This window comes from Arachis ipaensis, chromosome B5 (assembly GCF_059453495.1).
Source record: "Arachis ipaensis isolate K30076 ecotype BB chromosome B5, ASM5945349v1, whole genome shotgun sequence".
Taxonomy (NCBI): Eukaryota; Viridiplantae; Streptophyta; class Magnoliopsida; order Fabales; family Fabaceae; genus Arachis; species Arachis ipaensis.
In genome coordinates this window covers 94,747,652-94,760,035 of record NC_142440.1, presented here as the reverse complement: position 1 = coordinate 94,760,035, position 12,384 = coordinate 94,747,652, and the positions used below count along the sequence as shown (strand labels likewise).

The window sequence follows — 12,384 nt, the reverse complement described above, 5'->3', positions numbered from 1 at the left end:
AAAATTTTTCAAAAAAATCTTTCAAAAAATTTCTCCTTTGTTTTCAAAAAAAAAAATTTAAAATAAAAATATTTTCAAAAACATATTTTTCTTCAGAATTTTTAAGAATGAATTCTAGAGTTTCATGAAGCATGTTGAAGCATGGCTGGCTATAAAAACCATGTCTAAATTCTTTTGGACAGAGGTTTTGGATTAAAATTGAATGAATTACTCCCATATTCATACTAAAGCTTGGCTGGCTATTAAGCCATGCCTGACCCTTTGATTGGAGCTTTAGACTAAAGAGCATAAGATTCCTGGAATTCATATTAAAAATTTTGGAATCCTTATTTTTTCTTTTTCATATAATTTTCGAAAAAAAAAAATTCATAAAACCATAAAAATAAAAAATATTTCATGTTTGAGTCTTGAGTCATGTTATAAGTTTGGTGTCAATTGCATGTTCATCTTGCATTTTTCGAAAAAAATTCATGCATTCATAGTGTTCTTCATGATCTTCAAGTTGTTCTTGGTAAGTCTTCTTGTTTGATCTTTGAATTTGCATGTTTTGTGTCTTTTCTTGTTTTTCATATGCATTCCTGAATTCTTTATGTCTAAGCATTAAAGAATTCTAAGTTTGGTGTCTTGCATGTTTTCTTTGCATTAAAAATTTTTCAAAAATGTGTTCTTGATGTTCATCATGATCTTCATAGTGTTCTTGGTGTTCATCTTGACATTCATAGCATTCTTGCATGCATTCATTGTTTTGATCTAAAAATTTCATGCATTGCATCATTTTAATATTTTTCTCTCTCATCATAAAAATTCAAAAATCAAAAAAATATCTTTCCCTTTTTCTCTCTTAAAATTTCGAAAATTAGATTTGACTTTTTCAAAAATTTTAAAAAAAATCTAGTTGTTCTTATGAGTCAAATCAAATTTTCAATTTAAAAATCTTATCTTTTTCAAAATCTTTTTCAAAAATCAAATCTTTTTCATTTTTCTTAAGTTATTTTCGAAAATTCTAAAAATATTTTTCAAAAATCTTTTTCTTATTTTTATATCAAATTTTCGAAAATAACAATAACAATTAATGTTTTGATTCAAAAATTTCAAGTTTGTTACTTGCTTGTTAAGAAAGATTCAAACTTTAAGTTCTAGAATCATATCTTGTGATTTCTTGTGAATCAAGTCATTAATTGTGATTTTAAAAATCAAATCTTTTTCAAAACCAATTTCAATCATATCTTTTCAAAAATATCTTCTCATCTTATCTTTTTCAAAATTTGATTTCAAAATATCTTTTCTAACTTCCTATCTTCTTATCTTTTCAAAATTGATTTTCAAGTTGTTTCAACTAACTAACTAACTTTTTGTTTGTTTCTTATCTTTTTCAAAACCACCTAACTAACTCTCTCTCTCTAATTTTCGAAAATATCTCCCTCTTTTTCAAAAATTCTTTTTAATTAATTAATTATTTTAACTTTTGATTTTAAACTTTTCAAAAAAAAAAATTACTAACCTTTTTCAAAAATTATTTTTCGAAAATTACTAACTCCTTTTTTAAAAAAAAAAAATTTATTTTCGAAAATCCTCTCCCTCTCCCATCTTATTCTATTTATTTATTCATCTACTAACATCTCTTCCTCACATCACTCACCAAATTCGAACCCCCTCTTCTATCTGTGTTCGAATTTTTTTCTCTCCTTTTCTTCTTCTACTAACAATAAGGAACCTCTTTACTGTGACATAGAGGATTCCTCTTCTTTTCTTTTTCTCTTCTCTTTCTTATGAGCAGGGACAAAGAAAAAGGCATTCTTGTTGAAGCTGATCCAGAACCTGAAAGGACTCTAAAGAGAAAACTAAGAGAAGCTAAATTACAACAATCCAGAGACAACCTTATTGAAAATTTCGAACAAGTAAAGAAGATGGCAGCCGAACCCAACAACAATAATGCAAGGAGAATGCTTGGTGACTTTACTGCACCTAATTCCAATTTACATGGAAGAAGCATCTCCATTCCTACCGTTGGAGCAAACAATTTTGAGCTGAAACCTCAGCTAGTTTCTCTGATGCAGCAGAACTGCAAGTTTCATGGACTTCCATCTGAAGATCCTTTTCAGTTCTTAACTGAATTCTTGCAGATCTGTGATACTGTTAAGACTAATGTAGTAGATCCTGACGTCTACAGGCTCATGCTTTTCCCTTTTGCTGTAAGAGACAGAGCTAGAGTGTGGTTGGACTCTCAACCCAGAGATAGCCTGAACTCTTGGGATAAGCTGGTCACGGCTTTCTTAGCCAAGTTCTTTCCTCCTCAAAAGCTGAGCAAGCTTAGAATGGATGTTCAAACCTTCAGACAAAAAGAAGGTGAATCCCTCTATGAAGCTTGGGAAAGATACAAGCAGCTGACCAAAAAGTGTCCTTCTGACATGCTTTCAGAATGGACCATCCTGGATATATTCTATGATGGTTTATCTGAGCTATCTATGATGGTTAAAGTCAAGGTCCAAAGCAAAAAAAAGAGTGTGCTTAAGAACCCTGGACACCTCTAATTGGGGACTTTAGCAAAGCTGAGTCACAATCTGAAAAGGTTCACCCAATTATGTGTCTGTGGCATTTATGTATCCGGTGGTAATACTGGAAAACAAAGTGCTTAGGGCCACGGCCAAGACTCATAAAACAAGTTGTGTTCAAGAATCATCATACTGAACTAGGAGAGTCAATAACACTATCTAAACTCTGAGTTCCTATAGAAGCCAATCATTCTGAACCTCAATGGATAAAGTGAGATGCCAAAACTATTCAAGAGGGAAAAAGCTATAAGTCCCGCTCATCTAATTGAAGCTATGTTTCATTGATAGTTTGAAATTTATAGTATATTCTCTTCTTTTTATCCTATTTGATTTTCAGTTGCTTGGGAACAAGCAACAATTTAAGTTTGGTGTTGTGATGAGCGGATAATTTGTACGCTTTTTGGCATTGTTTTTAGTATGTTTTTAGTAGGATCTAGTTACTTTTAGGGATGTTTTCATTAGTTTTTATGTTAAATTTACATTTCTAGACTTTACTATGAGTTTGTATGTTTTTCTGTGATTTCAGGTTTTTTCTGGCTGAAATTGAGGGACTTGAGCAAAAATCAGATTCAGAGGTTGAAGAAGGACTGCTGATGCTGTTGGATTCTGACCTCCCTGCACTCAAAATGTATTTTCTGGAGCTACAGAACTCAAAATGGCGCGCTTCCAATTGCATTGGAAAGTAGACATCCAAGGCTTTCCAGCAATATATAATAGTCCATACTTTGCCCGAGTTTAGATGACGCAAACTGGCGTTCAACGCCAGCTCTCGGCAAAGTGGAGTTCAACGCCCAAAATGGCACAAAAGCTGGCGTTCAACTCCAAGAATGACCTCTCCACGTGTAGACTTCAAGCTCAGCCCAAGCACACACCAAGTGGGCCCCGGAAGTAGATTTATGCACCAATTACTTACTTCTGTAAACCCTAGTGACTAGTTTATTATAAATAGAACTTTTTATCATTGTATTCGCAGTCTTGGTTACTCCGGTTCCCCTCTGGGGCCGAGACCAATGAACTCCATTATCACTTATGTATTTTCAACGGTAGAGTTTCTGCACTCCATAGATTAAGGTGTGGAGCTCTGCTGTTCCTCAAAGATTAATGCAAAGTACTACTGTTTTCTATTCAATTCATCTTATTTCGCTTCTAAGATATTCATTCGCACTTCAACCTGAATGTGATGAACGTGATAATCATCATCATTCCCTATGAACGCGTGCCTGACAACCACTTCCGTTCTACCTTAGATTGAATGAGTATCTCTTAGATCTCTTAATCGAAAACTTCGTGGTGTAAGCTAGAATGATGGCGGCATTCAAGAGAATCCGGAAAGTCTAAACCTTGTCTGTGGTATTCTGAGTAAGATTCAATGATTGAATGACTGTGACGAGCTTTAAACTCGCGAGTGCTGGGCGTAGTGACAGACGCAAAAGGAGGGTGAATCCTATTCCAGCATGATCGGGAACCTCAGATGATTAGCCGTGCCGTGACAGGGCATCTTGGACCATTTTCACAAGAGGAGGGGATGTAGCCACTGACAACGGTGATGCCCTTGCATAAAGCCAGCCATGGAAAGGAGTAAGACTGATTGGATGAAGACAGCAGGAAAGCAGAGGTTCAGAGGAACGAAAGCATCTCTATGCGCTTATCTGAAATTCTCACCAATGATCTACATAAGTATTTCTATCCTTATTTTATTATTAATTTCGAAAACCCCATTACTATTTTATATCTGCCTGACTGAGATCTACAAGATGACCATAGCTTGCTTCATACCAACAATCTCCGAGGGATTCGACCCTTACTCACGTAAGGTATTACTTGGACGACCCAGTGCACTTGCTGGTTAGTTATGCGAAGTTGTGAAGATATGTTTAGACCATGGTTCTGTGCATCCGTTTTTGGTGCCATTGCCAGGGAATCAATTTCGAACAATAATTCACAACCTGAGTAACAATTTCGCATACCAGGCCACGTTTCTTAAGCCACGCTTTCTTCTTTTCTTCTTTTCTTCACCTACAATTAATCAAAACAACCAATCAAAGTATCACCAAATTCACAAGGTTTATAAATCTTTAAAAATTAATTAAATTTAGCTTAAACCTCATGATTTAGCATCAATGAAATGGTGGTTGTTCGATTCAAAGAAACCATGAATTTCCATTCTAAATTACTTACTTAGAATGCAAGAAAGTGCATAAAACCAAATAAAACCAAAGAAAAAGACTAGTAAAACTAGGCTAAGATGACTTGTCATCAATAGCCAGGGCTCGAAAGTGGGAGCTTCAATCCAAATCATGTAGCGCTACGTTGAAGCTCTTAACCGAGCACTATGCTTCACAAGGAAATTGCTAGCAAATGAAGCCAGCAAGATTCGAAGAGGGAGCCTCACTCCAAGGCAAGGGGTGCTACGTTCAATTCACTAACTGAGCGCTACAACCAAAGGCTTAGCACGAGCCTGGGACAAGGCAAGGGAGCACTACGTTTCCTTACTTAACCGAGCGCTCCACTGGAAGGTAGCCCTTGGTCCAATTTCAATTAAAAAGCCATCTTGGATTCACTTCTTCACCAATTTGAAAAGCCCACACCAAAATCTAAAAATAAAAAATTAGAAAGTGTATAAATAGGAGTCATTTGATTTGTAGAGGATCGTTTTGCTCACTTTTACATTTTACCTTTTAGCTCAATTTTAGTTTTGATTTTAGCTTTCATTTTGAATTTGGGAATTAGGATTGAGATCTAGTGTTCTTTCTGCTTTCATTTTCTTTTCTTCTGCAACTTCTGCTATCTGTTCTTGGAATTTGAATTGAGATTGAAGAGCTTCATTGATTCTATGTTTTAGAGTCATCTTTTACTGCTCTTCTCAATTGTTCTGAGAATTGGATCTAAATTTAGCTTTCTGTTTTCATTCTCTGTAACTTCTACTTTTCTGTTTTTAATTTTGGATTGAGATTGAAGAAATTCTGTTTCAATTCTTGATCTGAAATTTATCTTTGTTTTTCTTCTGCAAAATTTTGAGAATTAAGGACTTGGATTTAATTTCATTCACTGTTTTCATTTTCATTTCTTCTGCATTTTCTTTTCTGCTTGATCAAAGGTGTAATTGAGATCTAGATCTGTGTTCAAATCTCATTTCTCCTCTTAGATCTTCATTTTTCTTTTAGATTTCATAATTGAGCTAAGTTTTCTTTCTGTTTACTTCTTCAAGTAGTTTTTCATTTCTGTTTATATCTTCTGAAGATTCATTTCATCTTCTACTTCTCTGATTGATTGCACTTTACATTTTCCTGTTGAATTCTGAATCCTGGCACCAAAATCCCTTTTACACTTCAAGAAATTTACATTTCTCAGCAATTTAGATTCAGTCATTTAGTTTTCTTGCCCTTTAAGCTTCAGCCATTTACATTTCTTGCAATCTAAGTTTCAGTCATTTACATTACTTGCACTTTAAGTTTCAGCTTAATTTACATTTTCTGCACTTTAGATTCTGTCAATTTCCCCTCTCCCTTTTAAATTTCCTACAATTTAGTTTCTGTCAATCAAAATCACTCAATTCATCAACTGTTTGCTTAACTAAATTCATCACCTAACTAAAATTGCTCAATTCATCAATCCCTATGGGATCGACCTCACTCTTGTGAGTAATTACTACTTGATGCGACCCGGTTCACTTGCCGGTGAGTTTTGGTGTGGAAATCTGATTTTCCACCCATCAAGTTTTTGACGCCGTTGCCAGAGATTGATCTAGATTGACAATGATTAAGTAAGGTGGTGGTCTATATTAAGCACTTTTTCTTTGTTTTTGATAAGCACACTAACTATTTGAGACTTTGTATCTACTAACTCTAACTGCACTCAAGCTACAAAGTGCTCTGTGTGTTTCTTGTTGTTTTGGTTGTATGACAGAAGTAAAGAGAGAAGTCTCCACCTCTGGTGATCTTGACGAGAGAACTCTTCGAAGACTGAGAAGGGAAGCCAGAGGAAAGGGGATCATTGGTGAAGAAACTTCTGAAGAAGAATACCAAGAAATGGAAGAGAATCTAACAAATCCACCAGTGGGAGTAGCCAACAACAATGGTCAACCCCAGAGGAGAGTCTTGGCTTCTTACACATTTGCTAATCCAAGACATTGTGGGAGTAGCATCCTTACCCCAAATGTCAATGCAAACAACTTTGAATTGAAGCCCTAACTCATCACTTTGGTACAAAACAACTGCTCCTATGGAGGAAGCCCACTAGAAGACCCAAATCAGCATTTATCTATCTTCCCGAGGATCTGTGACACAGTAAAATCCAATGGAGTTCATCCTGACATATATAAACTCTTGTTGTTCCCATTTTCATTAAGGGACAAGGCTGCTCAATGGCTTGAAGCCTTTCCACAAGAAAGCATCACTAACTGGGAGGATCTAGTGAGTAAATTCTTAGCCAAGTTATACCCACCTCAAAGGATTATCAGATTGAAGACAGAGGTGCAAACCTTCACACAGATGGATGCAGAATCCCTGTATGAGGCTTGAGAGAGATACAAGGCCTTGATTAGAAAATGCCCCCTGAAATGTTCAATGAATATGACATACTTCAGAATTTCTATAAAAGATTGACTCTGAAAGCTCAGGAAGCATTAGATCATTCAGCAGAAGGTTCATTGCAACTAATGAAGATAGCAGAGGAAGCCCAAAATCTCATAGATATGGTGGCAAATAATCAATACTTCTTTACTCATCAAAGACAACGCCAACCAGCCCAGAAAAAGGTTGTACTGGAGTCGGAAGGTGTGGATACTATTCTACCTCAAAACAAGGTGATGCATCAGCAAATTTAGCAACAATTTGAGCAAATGGCTAAGAGAATTGATAGTCTGCAAGTTGTCTAAGTAAATTTCACTAATCAACCACCAACTGGGTGGGGACAAAATGAGGAAAGTTGTGAAGATCGGCAGCAGGAACAAGTGAACTACATGCACAACCAAGGATCCAGCCAGAATGAATTCCATGGAGACACATACAACCCCTTTTGGAAGAACCATCCAAATATAAGGTAGGGAGACAACCACAGCCAGCAACCTTGGCAGAAAAATTCAAACCAAAACAACTCAAGAAACACAAACCACAACCAGCAAAACACTAACCACAATCCATACAGAAAACCCCAAAACAACTACCCAAATTCCAGCTATTATCCACCCAATAACCCAGCCACTAACCAAAACAACTATCATCCACCCTCAACATCCCACAACCAGCCACAAATACCACAATATGCTCAAAGGATCTCAAACTTGGAGATACTGATGGAAAAGATGATGAAACATTAGGAGATTACCAGCAAGAATCATGAAACCTCAATGAGAAACTTAGAAAGGCAGATTGGGCAACTGTCTAAGCAAGTAGTGATTGAGAGACCAACAAGCTCACTCCCAAGTAATACCATTTCGAATCCCAAAGAAGAATGCAAAGCTATCCAATTAAGGAGTGGAAGAACCTTGGTGAAGGACAAAGAAGTCAACAAGAAACCTATGGACAATGACAAAGCTAGCAGCAAGAAAGATGAAGCCAGCAACAAGGAAGAAAACGAGCAAGAATAGGAGAAGTTTAAAGAGAAAGATGAGCATCTCTAAGCTTCAAGGAAAGGGAATCAAGTCATGGAGGAATCATCACAAGAACAGAGGAAGAAAGTGAAGACTTACACACCTTCTCTGCCATATCCTCAAAGGCTACAAAAAAAACTCCAGGATCAACAATTCCCCAAGTTCCTTGAGGTCTTCAAGAAGCTGGAGATTAATATCCCACTTGCTGAAGCATTAGAGCAGATGCCTCTATATGCTAAATTCCTGAAGGAGCTCATCAACAAAAAGAGAAGCTGGCATGAGAAGGAAACAATGCTTCTAACACAAGAATACAGTGCAGTGATCCAAAAAGGGCTCCCTCCAAAACTCCAAGACCCTGGGAGCTTCTTCTTACCTCGCACCATTGGTAGTATGACCATAAAAAGGGCACTGTGTGACTTAGGAGCCAGCATCAATATACTACCTTATTCTATGATGAGAAAGCTATGCATAGAGGAGGTAAAGCCTACACAGATGTCACTAGAACTCGTGGAAAAATCATTGGTATTTCCCAAAGGAGTGATTGAAAACCTTTTGGTCAAGGTGGATAAGTTTATATTTCCTGCAGACTTTGTAATCCTGGACCTACGAGAAGAAGGGAGTAACTCTATTATCTTGGAAAGACTATTCTTGGCCATAGCGAGGGCCATCATAGATGTTGAACAAGGAGAACTGACCCTAAGGGTACATAATAAGAGCATCACTCTGAATGTCTTTCTAGAAGCACAGCATACTGATGAAAAGGAAAACTGCATGAAGGATGACAGAGAAGACTTGTATTGGAAGGAGGAATCTAAGGAGATACTCATTAATTCCCCTCCAAAGCAAGAGACAAGAAGCAAATCAGGACAAAAGGAAAATGGGACTGTGCAGAATGATGAGAGAAAGCAAGAAGAAAGTGAGGTGTTGGCCACTAAGAAGATAGATCCCAAAATACAGCCCACTGTCAAAGCAGAAGGATCACAAAGAAAGGGGAAGAAAAGCAAGAAAAAGGCTCTAAAAGGGTGGAAAAATAAAAAAATCCCAACTGAAGGATTCTTAAAGGGAGATAAAGTGCAATTAATCTACCAACAGTTCGGGACAGATCAACAATCTGATGATTACTACACTATCAACAGGATACTCTCACTGGAGCATACAGAGATTGAACACCAGGGCACTGCAAGAAAGCTTACAGTGAAAGGAGACAAACATAGGCACCAGAATCATCAGCCACCCTAATAAGGAGTCAGTGTCAAGCTAATGACGATAAAAGAGTGCTCCATGGGAGGCAGCCCATGATTTAATATTCTTGCTTTGTTTTAGTTTCAATAAATGGTTCTCCTAGCATATATTTGAGTTCTTACAGGCAGATTTGATAATTGCACATATCATTGTGAAGCATATGTCTGATTCCTAAGTTTGGTGTACCTAAAGGCACTCCAAAATAGCCTCTCAAGCCATCTTTGGATATATACTTATTCATTCAGGTGGAGTATATAGACAAACACTAAGTTTGGTGTCTACATATGCATTGAATCTCAGAAAAACCAATTTTTTTTTTGCTCAAAGGATCAAATTTATGAATAGATGAACCATGCATTGTTTCATTTTATGAGTTTATAGTAGAAAATAAAATGTCCCTTATGATGAATGTACCAATTGTGACAGATGTTCTTTGCATTTTATATGGATCACTTAGCAGGGGACAAGTTTGGTGTTCACCAAATTTTGGTTCACTATCTAAGGAGCACAATTGGTTATTTATGAATAAGGAACATGTAGAATTTTGTTTTTCATTATTGCTTGGCACTACACCACCGTAATTCAAACCTTAAAGTTACCATTGTCTTGATTTAATTGTATAGGTACAAGGGAAATTGAGTAGAAGACAAAATGGAGCATGCACAGTCATGACAAGCTGAAAAGAGAGTCACATGTGCCTAGGGAATGGTGCCTTCTTGGAGACAAAATTTTGCATGCATTAATGTCTTGGAGGCCGAACCACATGTATCCAATGGGGAATCAATCCTTGTCCTCCGTCATCTTTGCATGCTAGCTGTCCATGCTATGAGCTTTATACAATATTTTGCTCAATCTTCACCCTTCATTTTTGAGTAACCGAACCCCTCCCACTTGTGATTTTGTTTCAATGATTCATGCCTTCTATAAATTGCCAACAAGACTTCTGAAGCTCGCATATCCCTTCTTTCCATACAAGACCTCCTCATCCATTTGCCTTTGCTTTACTTATACAGTTCCTCTCAAACACCTTAAAGCACAACATCCTATTTTCCATTTCCCTCACAACAAAACTGTGCCCAAGCTCATCCTTTCTTATTTCTTTCCTTCTTAATATATGGCTTCATCAAGTTCTAGGAGAAGGAAGGGAAAAGAACCAGTGGTAGCCGAATCATCAACTTATGATACAAAGAGATTTAAATCTCAGTTTTATGAATCAAGGTATCATAGGATCATGGAATCGAAGCACAGCATTCCAGAGATGGGCTTTAGACTAAGGGATGGAGAGTATCCTATCATGAGAAGAATTACCAAGGAAAGGAGGTGGGAACTTTTGTGTGAACCCTTAACAGACATCAGTGCAGTCATGATAAGAGAATTCTACGCAAATGCTGTGAAGACAAGCCAGGACAACCCTCTTTATAAGAGCTATGTCAGGGGTGTTGAGGTAGATTTTAGTCCACCATCAGTCATGAAGGCCCTACAGTTGAGAGTAATAACCTATGGAGAGCTTAGCTTTGAGGAAAGATTGCAGGGTGAGAATGACCCTGATGAGATACTACATGGGTTGTGCCTTGAAGACAGAGACTGGAAAAGGGACTCAGAGGAAGCTCCAAGCCATTTGAAAAGAATAGATCTCATACCAGAGGCCAAAGAGTGGTATGAGATAGTGAGGAGGTCTATACTCCCTACTACAAACACCTCAGAAGTCACAATCCAGTGAGCTATCCTGACATATTGAATCTTAAAGGGAGGAGAAATCAACCTCTCACAGCTCATAGCAGACAACATTCAGGAGATGGCTGAGAATACAAGAAAATCAAGTAGGCTTGGTCATCCAAGCACTATTCTGAGGCTGTGCAATAGGGCTGGAGTGCTCTTTGAAGATGAAGACACAGAGAAGGTAAAAGGAGGCAGAGGAATCACAAGGCAAAGCATGGAAGGTGCTACTGATGATGACAATCAAGAGGAAAGAAGATCCCAAAGAAGCAGAAGACTACAAGTGGAAGGAGAACAAGCTCCTGGTGCAATGGACATGAGTCAATTGCAAAGATCCATTGAAGAAATGTGTCAACAACACATGAGAGCACAGGAGCAGTATTTGAGGCAACAAGAGCTATACTTGCAACAACAGGAGTAGTATCTGAAGGATCGAGAGCAACAAGAGAACTGGTAGCGCCAAATGATGGAACGACAAGAGACATGGCAGCAACAAATGATGGCTCAACAACAAGAATTTTAAACAAAGATTCTTGATGGGCAAAGGGAACAATCAGCAGATTTTCTAGAATCATATGATAGATTGTCTTTGCGACAGGCCAAGTATGGAGAATACACTCAGAATCTGTATCAGTGGAAGAACATATATCATACCATTGGGGAGCATAGACACGTGGATAGAATGGAGTATGATATAGAAACCCAATCAAAGTTGGATTATGTAGTCCAGAGCATGCCAGCATTGAACCCATAGATCAAGCCATTTGAGCAATGCCAAGAGTTGGTAGATCATCAGAGAGCAAGAACCAAGAGTTGGTAGATCATCAGAAAGTGGGAGCCACAATCCAAAGCATCTAGCGCTACGTTGAAGCTCTTAACCGAGCGCTATGCTTCACAAGGAAATTGCTAGCAAATGAAGCCATCAAGATTCGAAGAGGGAGCCTCACTCCAAGGAAAGGGGCGCTAAGTTCAATTCACTAACTGAGTGCTACAACCAAAGGCTTGGCACGAGCCTGGGACAAGGCAAGGGAGCGCTACGTTTCCTTACTTAACCGAGCGCTCCACTGGAAAGTGGCCCTTGGTCCAATTTCAATTAAAAAGCCATATTTGATTCACTTCTTCACCAATTTGAAATGCCCACTCCAAATTCTAAAAATAAAAAATTAGAAAGTGTATAAATAGGAGTTCATTTGATTTGTAGAGGATCTTTTTGCTCACTTTTACATTTTAACTTTTAGGTCAATTTTAGTTTTGATTTTAGCTTTCATTTTGAATTTGGGAATT

General features: G+C 37.5%; 1 non-coding gene across 1 annotated transcript; it reads right to left on the bottom strand.

Annotated features, from left to right (window-relative positions):
- Positions 1 to 2,306: 2,306 nt before the first annotated feature.
- Positions 2,307 to 2,414, bottom strand: LOC148565038 (small nucleolar RNA R71). Its single transcript, XR_015884753.1, has one exon. It is a non-coding gene; the product is annotated as a small nucleolar RNA R71 (small nucleolar RNA).
- Positions 2,415 to 12,384: the final 9,970 nt, after the last annotated feature.